Below are 17,912 nucleotides of genomic sequence, written 5' to 3'. Positions count from 1 at the left end.
TGGCAAAGGCACATACCAAAGATGAGAGGCAAAGGCCCAGGCGAACGCAAGGGCATAAACATAGCCAAAGTTAGGCCCATGGCAAAGGCTCCAAAGCGTCGCAATTTATGGCCGCAACATCAACTCGAACCCACACATAATAAATCATAACATTTTACAGATAATAGAAAACCTCACACATGTCCAATGAATTGCCTCCCTTAGCTACCAAAAGATATCGGTTTGTTGGCCCGCTAGCTAGAAATTTTAATAAGCCGCAAAGAGTTTCCACTACGAGCAGTAGAGGGAATAAAAATGGTTTCGCATAATTTATGCCGCCTAGGAGGAAACTAAACATGCCATCGCAGACATGAGCACTCTTAAGTTTAAAAGAGCAGGACCAGGTTTTCCAAAAAACCAACAGGCTGGCATTTTTCTATCAAATCTGTCAATATTCAATTTTTGGTTTTTTGGGGAAAAATTTAGTTTGTAGTAGGCTGTGAGGTCCAATTCCTGCCTATATAAGGCGGAATTTGTATTATTTGTATTATTTGTATTTGTAAAAATATTTAAATTACAGTGACAAGTTTTATATATAAAAATAATAAAAATCAACGACTGGTGAGTATGAAAAATAAATTCCCCCAAAAAATATTCCTTTCTTTATAAATTAATAAATTAAATTCAGTAAAGCAGGGAAAAATATTTGCTTCTAAAAAAAAATCGGTATAAATCTAAATTTAATTTAAAATTTCAATCGTAGTTCGGATCGGTACAAATTTAAATTTTATTTAAATTTTCAATCGTTGTTTGTATCGGTATAAATCAAAATTTTATTTAAATTTTCAATCGTAGTTCAGATCGGTATAAATCAAAATTTTATTTAAATTTTCAATCGTTATTCGGATTGGTATAAATTTAAATTTTTTATTTTCAATCGTAGTACGGATCGCGTGAGTTTACATATCTTGTGGGGTTAACGAGTTGGCCAAAGCCAATGTACGGTTGCAAAGCATGTTGAGTGAAAGTGTTAGAAGCTTCCTTGGGCAAGGCCCTTGGACCGGGCCGCGTGCTTGTCTAGATGTCGGATGGTATTGCCCGCCTATCTAGCCTTAAACTAATGCTGAGGGCAGCCTGACGACAGGCGAGCACCACCTTACCACGCCTCCGCCTATTAATGGTGTCATTTACATGCTGCAGCCACATGCAGTTACCAGCGAAGGGCGACGATAAATCATACCGCGATTTTTGTTTCCATCGGAGAAAAGTCGGCAGTTAATCGGTGCTCTTAGTTTTCTTTTGCCGTCGAAATCGTAAATAAATTATACGCCCTGATTGATCAACTTTTCCCCGATGACAACCATAAAGGGGATAGCAAGCGGGGACGCTGCACTGTCATTGTGGCTGAAAATGTCGAGGCAGCCGCTCGTAAACATAAATCCAAGTGACGCTAATTGTTTGTTGCAATTACTGCTGCAGTTGTTGCCACCGTTCAGTTACGTGTGCAGCCAGCGTCGAAGCGACAGGACCTGAAAGGGTCGATGTGGCAGAAAGAGTTGCTGCTGATGCAGTTGCTGCTGATGCTTTCGCTGTTGATGCATCTGCTGCTGCTGCTGCAACGGCAAACAATTACTCAAACATTGTTGCAACTGCTGCTGATATTGTGGATGTTGTTGCTGTTGCTGCCGCTGCTGCTCGTTGTGCGTGTTAAATGGCAACTACTCTGGCGGCTAATGATAATCACTCAACGCCCTCTGCTCCTGTCGATTTCTACTTAGTTTAGGCTGCTTCATCTTCATTTTAGCTCTTTGTCAGCAGCTTAATCAGAAAGGTTTTCAGAGCTTTGATTTAATTGAATGTTGCTTTAGCAATCTGAAAATTAGAAAATTTAAACTTTTTGAAAATGCAACAATGCATAGCAAAGGGCTCTTAATTTATATAACTCATTTTAATTTTTGTTTTTTTTTTTAATTGAAGTAACTTGCCTCTGTAAACATGATGCAGCATGATTGTTGAAGGCCCTGAGCTTCAGTGATTTAAAGGTTGGGCATCCACGGTAGGTACTGGTATGCTGCCCATCACAATGGCAGCATTTTACAGGATCAGTCCATGTTTTCCTGCAGTCAGTCGATGGATGTGGGCCCGCACATAGCTTGCAGGCAAATGCTCTTCTGCAGGTCTCACTCTAGTGTCCAAAGGATTGGCATCGTTGGCATTGGGTTAGAGGGCTGCAGGGATACGGTGGCGGAGAAGGCACAGTAGGCTTACTTGGCTGAACAGGAACAGCAGGAACAGTTCTGGCTGGGGCATCCTACTTAGGTGTATTGGATCCTGATGCGTTGTTTTGGGTAAATTGGGTCATCACCCTTTTGCGTTCTTCAACCAGTTTTGGCGCACAGTTGCTACTGAATACTGGGGCCTTGGCTGGTGTAGGAAGAGCCGGGAAATCAGCATCACTGAATTTAACTGCACGTCTAGGAGTGATGACAGCGCGCACAGGCAACGGTTGAACAGCCTGAGTGGTCCTATTGGGGGGGTCCAGATCCATAGGGTCCAGATCCTGAGAGCAGGGCGCAGGTGGGGCAGGCTCGTTCACCAACAGCAACGGGGCAGTATCCTTAATAATGTTGCCGTCCACAACAACAGGTGCCAGATTTGAAGAAGGGGACAATCCCTTATTTGTCCGCCTCTCTTTGATTGCCCTGAGACAGCTGCAGGCCTGTTTAACTGAATTTAGGCTGTCAAATAGATTTTGCAGAGCCTGATTTTCGCTTGGGATGGCTCTCTTGGGGGCGCTGGAGATGAGGGCCGATGACGAAAAGAGTTGGCGCTTAGTATTGCTACCAGCAATATTAGCAGTATTAAAAGCGGCCATTTGTTGATCAGCCACTTTGCCCTTGTCAGTAGAGATGATGGCGGTATTGCTGGTTCCAGTTCCGGGCAGATTAGTGGCCACGATGGGGGGGCTGGGCTCCGTTAATTTATTGGCAGCATTAACAGGGGCCAGCTTAGTCGGTTTGTCGTCGGCACCATGAAAAACAAAAACTTTATTACTCTTAGCATTTGTAGTGATTTTCATGGCAGTGTGGGAGCCAATGGAAGAGAAGCTCGCATTTCAGTGGAGTAGTCCCTCGGATCCGTAGAGTTGACTAAAGAGAGTTTTGAAGAGACTGCATTGGCTTGAGTGAGGCCAAATCTGAAGACCTCAGAGTTAATGGAAGAGCGAGAGAGTGAATTAATGGCAAACTCTCTTGATGATGAGTTGGAGTAAGAGTTGCCACTCAAAGAGAAAATCTCAAACGGTGTTAATTCACTTCTCTTATTCTCTTTTCCAGCCATGGTGCAAAAATTGGCAGCCACTGTAAACTCACTTATTTTCCAATTGCAGTTATCTCTCTTAAATTCCAGTTGCAGTCGCCGTTAGCCTTGAAGATCCAGTTCCTCGTTTCCAGGTTCTCCTTCCAGGTAGTAAAATGGCGGATCCTTCTCCTTACGGTGGGTTTCCAATCACAGATTTACAGGAAACATCAGCAACAGTTGGTTGTGTGCATACATATATTTGTGTGTATGTATGTAGTCAGGTACACGTTGCGGGACAGGAACAGTTATGACATGTACATATAATTTGCTTTTAATTTGGTATAATCCAAAATTTATTAGGTGGATTGGTCAAGTGTCGGTAGTAAAAAGGCGCTTTATAGTGCTAGCAGACCTTGTTTACTATTTTTCCAATTAATTAAAAGCACCAACGTATTTTGCTCGTTGCTGGTCAAGATCCGTTATAGACAGGCACACACATATAAGTGGTCATGTACATATAAAATACATTTAAAATCACACACTTATTTTGAAGTATAATTTGCCGCAAAATTTGTTGTATATCCACTTGGCAATATTTAAGTAAATTAATGGCACTATTTAAGTCACTCGTGGCAGATCAGAGAACCGTATTATTATGCACATAAATCTGGCTACATATGTACATATAGATTCAATCAAAAATTTCCAGGGGCACTTCAAATATTTAAATTAGCAGTTTGCGACTTTAAACTGGCTAATTTTAATTGCGACTTTCTGTTTATAACCGGGACTGACTCAGGTACACAGTGGCGGTTCAGGAATGATAATACATATGCACCATATATGCCCAATTTGATCCGGTGAAAAAGATGGCGGATGGTGGTGTGCACACACGCGGATTGAACAGCTCCCAAAGGTCCAAAAATCCGGGTGTAAATCCACAGTCTCGACGATCCTGGGTGTTCCAATGGCCCAAAAACACTAAGTAATAGTAGGCAACCGGCCAGAGGCAGCAGGAATCGAGTCGAGAAGCGCACGATGTTCACGGCACGTCCGCTCCCACCAATTTTTTCACTGTAACTGTACTTTTCCAGTCTGCTCGCTTATGTACAAGGAAAATGTGCTTTTTTTTTTTTTTTTTACTTTTTAATTTCCTTTATTATTTTTTTTATTATTTATTTTTTATTGCTACTCTACTGACTTTGTTACTCTACTGCCACTATGGCCGACTTTACGTTACTTTGCGAGACGAGAGAGCGAGCGACCGACCCAACCGAGCGCCAACAAACAACTAATGGCTCAGTAGGGAGGACTCGCAGGAACTAGCAAATGGCCAAGATGGCAAGGACAGCCAAGATGGGCAGAAGCCAGATCCTAATACAAAATCAAACTAAATGCTGCGCAGCAGCTCTGAGGTTCCATTCCAGCGACATCAACCACTATGCTACTTTACAATATTTCTTAGTGGGATATTGTTTTTTACAAAAATATCAAAATCAATAATACAAGATTGTCCTTTCAGATGTCAAAATACGCGCATGCCAACACTCCACACATCCAAAGATCAGCGTCCCATTACCATGATTATTCGGCAACATTTTTGGGCTGTCTCGGAAGGCGGGTGAAAACTTACAACGTTAGAAATTAGACTTAAAGGATATTAATTATATAAATTTACATGGAAATCAATTACGTTACTCTACGTTATTTTAAGTGGCTGACGTTTACAATGATCCTAGTTAAACATGGCAAATAAAAAAAAACAAATACAAAAATTAATTATGTTTAACTTAATCCAACGATGAAAAAGCCGGAACGGAGCTGTTGCTGGGACACAACAGGACACTGGACGATTATAGTGCCAGAAGGGCACTGGGGACCGCGTTCAACGGCTGCCAAGGCACACGGGAGGCGACATCTATTATTTCAGGAACGCGCGATGCCACCAGGGGGCCATGACGCACTACGGAAGGCGCTGGCAGGTGATTGGCGGGTGCGTTCCAGTAGCGGCACGAAACATTGGAGGGTCGTCCCTTCATTGCCGACTAGGATGCTCGGATTTTTTTTAATTTGTTTTTTTTTATTTTATTTAGATTGCTTTGGTTTTTTTGTGCTTAGTTCTTATTTATTTAACAACAGTTTTTTGGAAAAGTTTAATAGTGGCAAGATTTTGAGACTAGATTTTGAGCTCGTGCGGCTCGCTCCAGGGCCAATCGAGGTGTGTGTGAGGGAAACCTGGAAAGCCGCCAGAAAATTACCCGAAGGGCAACTTTTTCTCTGGGAGACTTTCCAGTGAAATGGCGGCCTCCAGGCGAGAGGGCACTTTCTCCTTAATTCGTCTGGTCATCATTCAAATATGGCGGGCACGGGGTGGAAGCGTTCGTGGTCAGCCCTGGTCCGTGGGCAAGTTGGCAGCACTAGTTGTCAGCCCTGGTCCGCGGGCAGGATGGCATCACTCATCGGTAAGGGAAGAACAAGAAATGTAAACAATGACAAAATTGGACAATATTTCAACAAAAATAACATTTAACAAGTAATTCGTCGTCTTCTGGAGCCATCAGTGGAAGTGAATGGCTTCCCTGGCATCTTTCTCTTTAGGGAGGTATATCACAGATAATAAATTTCAATAATCCTATTTCAATATTCCTATTTTAGTTTCAGGTCCTCGGAGTCAGCGTCATGGGATGAGATTTTATTTCAGGGCGTGCCTTCGATGAGGTCACATCTAGGACTGATAGCCACTACCAGAGTGGTTACAGCTTTTTATTTGCGTAATATACAGTGGTCACTTACACTAATACATTTTATACAAATATTAGATATCATAAGAAGCAATTAATAACAAGCTTATAGGAATAATTGAATTCGATTTTAATCGTGTTGCCGGATCAAAAAAAATAAACAGCTGCTCCCCGAGAGAAATATTTGAATTTATTTTTATAGGTGTGACATGGAGGGTCAATTGACCAAACAAAAAAATAGTCGGCCCGAAAAATTTTCGGCGCGCGAGGATAAGTTGAAATTAATTAGTGCGGTCAAGACGAAGCCCATAATATGAGATTTGACCCACAAGGGGCATTTTAATTCCATAAAATGGCATTGAAATGATTTGTGATTGATTTTGATTTTGATTTTGACCCAGTTTTCTTTTTCTTAATCAGCTCCTTAGCGGCGAAATACATAAACAAAACACCAACATCCAATCGTTTTGAATTCATTTTTGCTTATTTGTTTTTTGTTTACAAACAACAGCTGTTCAGTATTACCTTATTTCTTCATTTTTTTGGTCACACTACCTCGGCAGCCGAATAAAGTGCAAAATCGCTATCAGAATTTCAACAGCGGATTTTCGTCAACTCAATACTATGCTTAAGATTTGGAGTATCAATAAAGAGAAAAGTAAACAGAATAACTGAAGTATTTTATGAATAATGCAGATTTAGTATAAGGATAATTATTTACTAAGAACGTTGAGTCCAAGCGTCGACCTGGAATCCTGAAGGCCAAATCAGTGGTCAGAACGCTGGGTAAATGGAGAGCGAATTGGAAAGCTGGTACTCAATGGCAGAGTAGTTGATTGGAGGCTACCGCAAAAGTTAGGAGTTCAGGAGTCACAGATGTAAACAGGTGCAGTTGGTGAGGAATGATGCAGGTTAAGAGTAGTAGGATATAATTTGGAGCAATTAAATAATAGATGCAACAGAATTAGGTAGTAGACAATGAGTATAATAGAGTTTTGAATTCACTTAGATAAAGATAAAATTCGATCGTAGGGTCCAAGCATCGACCTGAAGTCTTGGTGGCCAAGCCAGAGATCCAAACGCTGGGAAGATGAAGCTGGATTGGAAAGCCGGTGCCCAGTGGCAGGGTAGCTGGTTGGAGGCTGCTACCAGAGCTAGGAATACAGTGCCCGATCCCCAAGTTTAGGGAAATTGGTAATCAGGAGTCACAGATATACGCAGGTGTAGATGGGAAGGAATGATGTAGATTTAACAATAGCCAACTGCAATATCAATCAGCAGTCAGGGGTAGCAGGTGCCTGAGAATTTTGAGGAGTAAATTAGTAGGAAAGGTATGGTTATACTGCCTTTCCCGGCAAATCAGTGCCATAGTAATCTTATAATTTTAGTAAATTGGCTGACCAGTCAAGGGTCAGATACATTTGTTTATTTAAGGTAGAGCTTCGTTTAGTTAAACAACATGTATAGCAACAAGTTGCTAGGTAGTGTAGAAACAAATGTTTCAGAGACAGGGTTGCTGTGTGATAGCAACATAAAGAAACTGAGCGTCAGAGTGTAGGGTAGGAGGGCATGTGAGGAATATACATGGGTCTCGCTCTAACCAATGACTTTAAGCATAACTGGCAAAGCTAAGTTAGTATTAGTGCAGTGTGCAATGCAAGAAAAACAATAATTGAGTAGTACATGTTGTTTACAATTTTAGCAATAAGTTTTCTCGTTGCAAATCCATTCCCAATCAAGAAATCAGCGCCTAGGATGCATAGGATGTAGTATCAGGGCAAATATCAGCCTTTATTAATCCAAGGTATGTGGCAAAATTTGTAGAAACAAAACAAGTTCATTCTGACAGTTAATAGTAGTAACAGGCAATTATATTTGGAGTAAAAAAGCAGGAATTATTAGATGCAAAATTTCTTATTGCAGATCTATACACCAAAGAATCCAATATGTGTACAGGTGTTGGCCGTCAAGCAGAGTTTAAGTTGGATTAAACACAGGTATGTACATAAGTTTACAGCAGTATGATGAATTAATAGATCCAGGCTTGTATTAGCAGATTAGAAAGTTACAGTAGGTGGGCAGATTTATTTGGAGCAGATTCATTGTAGCTTTATTCCTGTTTGAGAGTCCAGCACAGGCAGCAGAGCCAACTGCATAGCAGACATCCAGGTTGAATTTACTACAGGTATGTGGATGCAAAAGTAATAGTATGATAAGATTAATCCAAGTTTAAATTATTGTTCCACTTGTCCCCCATCAAGCAGCAAGAGGATGCCAAGCAAAGCCAGCGAAGGCAGATAAAGAAGTAGCAGGCAGCATCTGATTAACCCATGATCCTACAAATCAGTATCACTGAGCCACGTTCTGAGCCAGGGAACTAGTATGTGATTGAATTCCAACTGCAAGGCAGACACCGGGATGGATTAATCGCAAGTATATAGACAAATGAATAGAAGTATGCTGAGTTTAATTTGTTTCCAAAATCCTATTTCCGCAGAGGTATATTAGCAGCAAGGATGATGCCAAAAGCAGAGCGCGACGCTAACTAGCCAAGGTCAAAAATGCGTGGCACAGTGGGACAACCATTCTCCAGGTCCAGCGACGATGCACGGATATCATTGCACCGCGCTCAGTAGACACACAGCACTTATTAACAGGTCCCAAATTAACAGCGCCATATAATATCAGCAGGTATAGAACCATAGAGACTGGAAAGCTTCACTAGGTAGACAGATTCATTTTAAGTAGATTAATGGTAATGGTAAGTTTAATCCAAATTTAAAATTTCTGTATGAGTTGTGCAGAATAAGCAGCAAGGAGACGACGAGCAAGGTTGGAGGGCAAATTTAGGAGCAGCAGGCAATCTCCGCTTCCACCACCGGTCAAGAAACCAGCATGTATTTGGGATCCAGCCGCGAAGGCAGACATCAGGACGGATCAATCGCAAGTATGTAGACAAATTAATAGCAGTATGCTGAGTTTAATCTGTTTTCAAAATCCTATTTCCATATCGGTATATTAGCAGCAAGGATGACGCTAAAAACAGAGCGTGATGTAAATTAACCAGGGTCGATAATGAATGGCATAGTGAAACGACTATTCTCCAAGTCTGGTGGCGATGTACAGGATGCGTAATAATTAGTATTCCAAATAGCCGTTATGACAGGATAAGTTAATATATGATAGTCAGGTAGTCGCGGCCAAGGGCAGATTGCTGAAGGAACCTGGGACAAAGTAGTACATTAAAGTATTTGTGGTTGGCAAGGTAATTCTGCATTGACGGAACAAAATCATGGTCTTAATCAAATTCGTTTTCAATTGCCGTTTAAGCTTTAGGCATTCAATCTCTTCACAAGCTTCAGTAGCTAATTTCCTTTAAGCCTATTTACATCCGTATGCTGCTACATTACAGAATCAATCTAGTTTTAAATTCCTGATTCAGTTATGGAGGAATAGGAGCAGCGAAATACGCTAAACAGGCTGAAGAGAGCAAATATAGGAGCTGCAAACGAATTCCTAAGACTGACAGATTGGCTAGAAAAAGCAGTCAATTTATCCAAGGATACTACAACGTTACGTTACTCAAGTGGGTGCTTAGCAGTTGGTCAGGATTCCGTCAGATGAACAGCTGTTGGATTGAATGATGCCAGTAAGTAAGAGAAGTTGATTTGGAGTAAGGCAGAAGCAATAATTTTATTTTCCATCATAGATTAACTCCCAATTGAGGGGCAGACATGTGTTATCCCGCTGCAGCAAAGATTTTAGGATGGATTAATTACAGGAACGTAAATAAATTAGCAGCAGATTGTAGGAATTAACCAGTTTATAGAATCCTATATCTGTTAAGACGGATTAGCGACGAAATTAACTCCGATCATGCCTGGAGAGGGCGAGTAAAAAGGATCAGGAACAGCAGCATAAAAATAGAATTAAAAAACCAGAATTTTATTTTTTCCAGAATTAAGAAAACCAATTTTAGTTTTAATGAATTATATTTAAGTAGTTTAAGTAATTTTGTGTTAATAAAATGAAATAAATCATCGATCAGATGTGAAAAATTCAACCAGTTTGGTTATTGAGTCCAACTTTTTGGACAGTCCATCAACGGTGCGGCAGCTGCGAAGGACAGCCTTGAGTAGATCCTCACGAGGTGAGCCTTCCATAGGGGGCTCTCCGGAGAGGGAATCCAAGTCACTTCCAGGGGAACAACTGTGGCCAGGTTGGTCCGACGAGGACAGCCACTGAGATGGCATTCCTGGCCTTTCCAAAGCGATGGGAGAGGGCATCCTGTAACGTGATTCCCGCTGCTCAGGCGCACAATGGGGTTTTTCTGGAGGAGAACGACGCATAGGTGGACCACAGTCATAACTGGAGTCGCTTGAATAGCCCTGGATCGGTAGTCCTGAACGCCGAGAGGACGCGCTGTGGTGGCGACGGCGGAGTAAGGAGTGCTTTCGGTTAGATGAAGTTTTTGGTGGTTGAGAATTTAGATAGGATGGTTCAGAGTCGCTGCTGGATCTGCTGTGGTCACCATGGGTTAACAAAAAGGACACACGAGGTGCCTTGGAGTTAAGCTGAGTAGATGGCTTCAGTTGCCGAGCACGGCGGGATGTGGTTGGCGGGGATTGAGAACGTTAAGGAATCAGGCTGGGGCGATGGCGCCGAGACGGAGAGAGTACACGGCGAGATGCACGGCACAACAGTGGCCGAGATGGTCGATTAGTTGTGCAAGAATCGCCGCTGGAGTTGCTCAAGTCATCCCGAGCTGGCGATGGAGCTCGGCGAGGTGGCTTGGAGTGGTGCGGATCATGCTTAGTAGGTGAAGGAAGCGGTTTAAGTAGATTGAGCGCACGATGGGAAGTCATTGGAGGAGATATACACTGCTGAGATGGCGAGGTGGAAAGATGACGCTGAGCCGAGGAGTTAGTTGGTCCTAGAGAAAGACTTTCCTTTGCTTCCATGAACTTAACACAGCCTTTGTAAGTGGCAACATGTTTGCCACCACAGTTGGCGCACTTAGGTGGGGAAGACCATGGAAGTGGGCAGACGGCCTTGTGATGCGGGCCAGCACAGATTACACAGACGGGATCGCGGCGGCAGTAGTTTTTAGTGTGCCCGTAACGCTGGCACCGCTGACACATTGTAGGCTCTTCCGATTGCCTTTGACGCTCGATGGTAACAGGCCTGTTGCCGAGCTTCTTGATAGCAAGGAATTCGTCAACACGTTCCAGGTCGAACGGTGCTACAGCAATCTCAAAAAGGTTCATTGGCTCATGGCTACGATAAAACTTCAGGTTTCGGATATGGCATAATGTGAAGTTTAAAAACTCAAATTCCGCACGAATACTTGAGATAGGAATTGAGTGATGAAGACCTCGAATAGTAAAGCGACGATAGTCATTTAAATGTCGCATAATTGAGTGGGCCCGATATCCTGATCCATACAAGTTCGAGAGGATGAGGGAGTGATCTTCCTTGGTGAAGCAGGTCACCTTAACTCTGCCCTCATCCAGACGGGTAACCTCATAGTCGATAATCTTCGAGGAGCAGGAGCTAAGGAATCCTTTAAAGTTGAATACTGACGAGACATCCAAAACAATTATTGGGGGGATGTCAACCACTTTATTCGATGAAGCAGCCATGGTACAGTTTTTTATTTTCTTTTCCTTAGTGTGTTTGTCAAATACGACCGATCGCAGTTAAGGCTTGTGAAAGAGTGAGAAACAGAATCGCAATGTCTGAAAAAATGGTGCAGCACAATGAAACGAAAACTACGCATTAGAATAAGGCGACAGCGCAGAGCAACTTTAAGAGAGTATGTGCGTATAACAGTTTGTTCTATGTGTGTGGGAGTTGCATACGGAGGAAAAGAAGCACAGAAGGAGAGCAAGCAATAGATTTGTAGTTTTTGTGATAAAGAAATGCATGCATATGGATAATATAAAATATTTGTGTTGCAAGCTTTTATATTGATTCCTTTCTAGTGTTATTTCCTTTAAGATTGGCAGAATAAAAATTTATGCTATAATTTAAATGAACAATTAAAAGATCATCATGACGTAGATGGTTTAATTTCCAAAGAACTTTCATATTGCCATTTAACTGTATTGTAGTTAGGTCTACAAAATACTGGGGGTTGTGTTGATAGGTAAATCATTGGATTGGCTAATAGAACTCCACAGTTTTCAGGATAGGCATTAAGGTTCACTCCTTATAATGGAGCAATGTCATTTTTTGAGAAGGTATCTAGTAATGAGCAGTTAGATTTTTGTGGGGCCACTGCCAGTATTAGTTAGCGTCTTGGGGTCAGCAACAATTGCGTGTATGAGAGAAATGAGGGAATCAAGTTTTATACTTAGGTCACTTACAGAGGACACACTCTGTTGCATCATTAGCAGGAGGTCGCCATTAGTTGATGAGGGAGCAGACCAGGTTCTTTGAGGCAAGCCAATTGGTGCAGATTGGGGGTTGTGTGAGGATGCTGCATTTTGTTTCGGGTAACGGGTTCTCTCGTGCTGGTGTGATTGACTGGTGATTGCGCTGAAATGCATGACAACATTTATGTTTGAGACATGTTTGTCATTTTCAAGTCGCTGCTCATTCATAAGTTGCTGCTCATTCCTAAGTTGCTGTTGAAGTTTCTTTAAATGATTTTCAGCTGGATTACGCGATAGAAGATTTTGAGGAGGCGTATGGGAAGAGTTACTAAACGGATTCCTTTTGGCTAATTTAGGATTTGACGAAGGAGTGTTAGCTTTGTTATGATGGGGCTGAACGTCAGACATTATAGTTGCTCTACGACCACTAGGAGACCGCAGTTGATCCCTGAAACCTTCAAGGATGAAATCCTGCTGTTGTAAGGATGTATTTTGAGGTAGCTGCTTGTACTGTTGCTGATGACTGTCGTAGTAGGTGGGTTGGGGACGGGTTTTGAATTCTTCCCAGACCACAATTGGCACACTTTGGATTGGCGATTCTAGTGTTTGCACAGTCCGTGGAAGGGTGGCTACCAGCACACTTAAGACAGACAAAGTCCCGGCGGCAGAAGTTCTTTGTGTGTCCAAAGCGTTGGCATCTGTGGCACTGAGCCGGCTCCATTCTCCTTAATTGCCGCTCTACTGTAACCCTCTGATTACCCAGCATAGTAACGGAGAGGATCCTATCATTAGAGTTATCCAAAGAAGGTGCCAGTTCAACCTCATACAAATCCAGCGGCTTGTGACTACGGCGGTGCTTGATATTATTTTTATAGCGGACAGTGAAGCCCAAGTTGCTAAGGAGTTTGCGGATCTGATCATAAGGTGTAGAATGGTGGAGTCGACGAATAATTTACCTATACCCTCGATCAGAACGAGGTTGGTGAGTATGAGTTTGCTTGTTATCAGTCTCTAATTTGTTCATGATTAATTGGTAGGTGGTGGAGTTGCTGCAGGTTATTTTGATACAGTTTCCATTTAGTGCTGTAGTGGTGAAGTTTTTTTCCAAAACTCTTGGAATGGAGTTAAGAGAATCAAGGAGGGGTTGGATGATAGTCACATTATGAAGGAAAATAGCCGGAATTTTATCCTCTGGATTACGAAGAGAAGCCAGTCTGAGCAGAATCGCAGCATCCTTGCTGGTAGAGGGACCATCTTGAAGAAAATTATCCGGAACTTTATCCTCAGACCTATGATTGATGGGAAGATTGGGATCCTTAGTTGAGTTTTTACTCGTGGAGGGAATGTTAGCAACATTTGAATTAAATTTTGGTAAAAGAATATCACTGAGGATCTGGACTTTGGAAGCACTCTTAGAGGGACTAGTGTTATGGCTAGCAGAACCACGCTTGGAGCGCTTGCGTAGAGATAAGGATAGAGGGAATGGTTTCTTCCTCTTACTACACATTGGTCCTGGTTTACCAATGAGCAAAGAAAGCTCCCGAGAAATTTTCGGAGTGGAGGTGGATAACGGGTCAGTGCTACATTCCATGTGGACAACGTCTGAAGTCTCCATCGCAGTGACACTTTCCTGATTCGCAGAGGTAGGTTTATTGATGGCTGTGCAGTCACTTGGAGCCGGGTCAGAGCCTGAGGAGAGCCAGGAGAGCCTAGGTGATGTAGAGACACTTTTTTCGAAGGAACTAGCAGAGCTGACGATGGATAGAGGTAGTGCATCTACGTTTTCATTTAGATTGACTTCCTCTACCTCCAGACTAAGATCCATGTTGTTGCTGTTGCTGGGATTAGAGGTGATGGGTTCCATCCTACCACGTGTAAAACTCAGTCACGTAAAATACGACTATGTATGGAGGAGTATGATGGAGTTATTGCAGTGGATCAGTAGATGTAATGGAGTAGTAAAAAGTATTGGTGCAGTTTGTTGAGTTCGTGCAGTTATATGTATTAGCACAATGGTGAGATTTGCACAACGTCAATACAGATAAAATTACAATTGTAACAGAAAAAACAATGTACGTGTAATAGATGTATGAAGGAGTCTGCCTACGTGTATTCAGCCACATACACGAAACATATGCTTGTAATAGTATGCGCAAAATTAAAATGACAAGTCGAACAGATTTTAAAAAATTAAAAATTGGTTGTGAACTATTAAAATAAAGCACGCACACTATTCATAGAATTAAGTTAATACACTTGCCACAACATGTATATTTATAATTTAGGAGTAACTTTTTTTTCTTTTTCAGTTTTTTTCTTTTTCATTTTCTTATCTTTTTTCTTTCAGGGCGTGCCTTCGATGAGGTCACAACTAGGACTGATAGCCACTACCAGAGTGGTTACAGCTTTTTATTTGCGTAATATACAGTGATCACTTACACTAATACATTTTAATACAGCAATTAATAACAAGCTTATAGAAATAATTGAAATACTAACAGTTTTTAACATATAAGATTTGGAGTATCAATAAAGAGAAAAGTAAACAGAATAACTGAAGTATTTTATAAATAATGCAGGTTTAGTATATGGATAATTATTTACTAAGAACGTTGAGTCCAAGCGTCGACCTGGAATCCTGAAGGCCAAATCAGAGATCCAAACGCTGGGAGGATGAAGTTGGATTGGAAGGCCGGTGCCCAGTGACAAAGTATCTGGTTAGAGGCTACTGCTAGAGTTAGGAATACAGTGCCCGATCACCAAGTTTGGAGAGATTGGCAATCAGAAGTCGCAGATGTACGCAGGCATAGTTGGACAGGAATGATGTAGGTCCAACAATATCCAATTGGGATATTAATCAGTAGTCAGAGGTAGCAGGTGCCTGAGAATTTGAGGAGTAAAATAAGTAGGAAAGGTATGGTTATACTGCCTTTCCCGGCAATTCAGTGCTATAGTGATCTTATTATTTTGGTTATTGGCTGACCAGGAATATAAATGGGTCTCGCTCTAACCAATGACTTTAAGCATAACTGGCAAAGCTAAGTTAGTATTAGTGCAGTGTGCAATGCAAGAAAAACAATAATTGAATAGCACATGTTGTTTACAATTTTAGCAATAAGTTTTCTCATTGCAGATCCATTTCCAATCAAGAGACCAGCGCTTGTATAGGAGCAGTCGCAGGGCAAACATCAGTTTCTATTAATACATGGTATGTAGCAGAATTTGTAGAGGCAAAATAAGTTCAATCTAACAGCTAACAGCTATAGGCAATTTTATTTGGAGTAAAGCAGCAGGAATAATTAGATGTAAAATTTCTAATTTCAGATTTATACACCGTTATTAATCCAGCATGTGTACAGGTATCAAACGTAGAGCAGAATTCAAGTTGGATTAACCACAGGTATGTACGCAAGTTTGCAGCAGTATGATAAATTAATCTGAATTTAATTTCCATTATAAGGTGTGGAGAGGTACTCATAAAGCAACTCGCAGATCCAGGCTTGTATTAGCAGATCAACCTCACACCAGTGGCCACAGGAATTGAGATTGGAGAACCTCAGCAGGTGGGCAGATTTATTTGGAGTGGATTAGTAAAAATAATTTAATTCAAAATTTCTCATTGTAGCTTTATTCCTGTTTTAAAGATCCAGCACAAGCAACAGAACCAACTGCATAGCAGACATCTGGGTTGAATTTATTACAGGTATGTGGGTGCAATAGTAATAGTATGACAAATTTAATTCAAATTTAAATTATTGTTCCAGTTATGGGGGACAAGCAGTAAGAGGACGCCAAGCAGAGCCAGCGAAGGCAGATAAAGGAGTAGCAGGCAGCATCTGATTAATCCATGGTCCTACAAATCAGTATCACTGAGCCACTTTCAGTAGAAACACAGCGTTGGTTACTTGGTTTTGAGTTAGCAGTGCCATATTATTTCAGCAGGAGTAGAACAATTAAGATTGAAAATTTCACTAGGTAAGCAGATTTGTTTTGAGTAGATTAATGAAAATGATTTCGTTTAACATTTCTAATTGCAGCTTTATTCCTGTTTGAGTATCCAGCAGATGTTCCAGAACCAGTTACATACATAGGAGCAGTATAAGTTTGATTGAACACAGGTATGTAGACAAATAGGTAGCAGCATAATAAGTTTAATCCAAATTAAAAAATTCTGTATCAGTTGTGTAGGATAAGCAGCAGAGAAAACATCGAGCAAGGTTGGAAGGCAGATATATGAGCAGTAGGTGATCTCCGATTTGTTTCTGATTGAGAAAATAGTATGCATTTGGGATCCGACTGCAAAGCAGACATCAGGATGGATTAATCGCAGGTAAGTGGGCAGATTAATAGCAGGATGCTGGGTTTAATCTGTTTTCAAAATCCTATTTCCGTAGAGGTATAAAAGCAGCAAGGATGGCGCTAAAAACAGGACGTGATGTCAATTAGCCAGGGTCAATAATGTCCGGCATAGTGCATCATGATGCACCGGCATGACTGTTCACCAAATCTGGTGACGATGTACGGGATACATGATAATTAGTATCCCAGATAGCCGCTATGGCAGGATTAGCTAATATGTGATCATCAGGAAAACGTGGCCAAAGGCAGGTTACTGAATGAACGTGGGACAAAGTAGTACTTATAGTATCAAAGGTTGGTAAGGTAATTCTACCTTCTCTTGACTGGACAGAATCATGATCTTCGTCTAATTCATTTTCAATTTGCAGTTTCAATCTGGATAGCCTATCGTCTAGTTGCTGCTCAGGAGTAGGTGGTGGAATCTCACTCGGAGAAAGTGGAGTCATAATAAGACGTTGGATGTATTCTGGTTGGTATTTAATTTTCTGCGCTGTTTCCCAGCGCGTAGAAACACCGGAGTCTACGTGATAAAGTGTTTGCCCAAAACATCGAGGGGCGCTGCAAAGGATCACGTTCAAGTTCTAGGCGTTCTCTCTCTTCACGAGCTTCAGTAGCTAATTTTTCTTTAAGCCTGTTTTGTATATCTGTTTGTTGTTGTTCAAAACGTATTAAAGTAGGATATACGTTATACTATCCAAACGTATTAAACGTTGGATAGTCAGGAGTAGCAGAGGATTGTTGTTGATGTTGCAGGAGCAGCTGGCGGAGTGGGAGAAAGTGTTTCTCAGCTTGTTCTTTATATCTTGACCTTTCAAGTCTGTCTGGAATAAACAATTCAGATAGAATACGCCTAGCTTCTGGATTTGAATGTGAGACCAGCGAGGTAGCAAGTCTTTCACTGGATTCAGAGTAGATTTCGTTGACAGATTTAATGTTATACAAGTCGCGTATAGTTTGGTTTCTGACATATCGGCCAGCTTTAGAAATTTTCCGGTATAGCTTACTATGTGCAGACTCCATTTTCTGGAATTGAGTGTTAGAAATAAGAGCACCCCAAATGGGTAAGGCGTACTGCCAAATGGGGGCAAAAATTTGCTTGTAAAGTAAGATTTTACTTTCAACTGCAAGACTACTTTTATTCCCAATAATCCAGTTA

The 17,912-nt window shown here is 41.4% G+C and overlaps 2 long non-coding RNA genes across 2 annotated transcripts; both read left to right on the top strand.

Annotated features, from left to right (window-relative positions):
• The first annotated feature begins 7,954 nt into the window (after positions 1–7,954).
• Positions 7,955–8,961, top strand: LOC138927683 (uncharacterized). The gene is made up of 5 exons (XR_011444137.1): positions 7,955–8,017; positions 8,077–8,205; positions 8,285–8,453; positions 8,518–8,745; positions 8,825–8,961. It is a non-coding gene; the product is annotated as an uncharacterized lncRNA (long non-coding RNA).
• A 7,471-nt stretch (positions 8,962–16,432) lies between these two features.
• LOC138927684 (uncharacterized) lies at positions 16,433–17,016 on the top strand. Its single transcript, XR_011444138.1, has 3 exons — positions 16,433–16,515; positions 16,578–16,727; positions 16,792–17,016. It is a non-coding gene; the product is annotated as an uncharacterized lncRNA (long non-coding RNA).
• The last annotated feature ends 896 nt before the right edge of the window (positions 17,017–17,912 follow it).

Source organism: Drosophila bipectinata, unplaced genomic scaffold (genome assembly GCF_030179905.1).
Source record: "Drosophila bipectinata strain 14024-0381.07 unplaced genomic scaffold, DbipHiC1v2 scaffold_53, whole genome shotgun sequence".
NCBI lineage: Eukaryota > Metazoa > Arthropoda > Insecta > Diptera > Drosophilidae > Drosophila > Drosophila bipectinata.
This window is presented reverse-complemented; position numbering and strand designations above follow the sequence as displayed.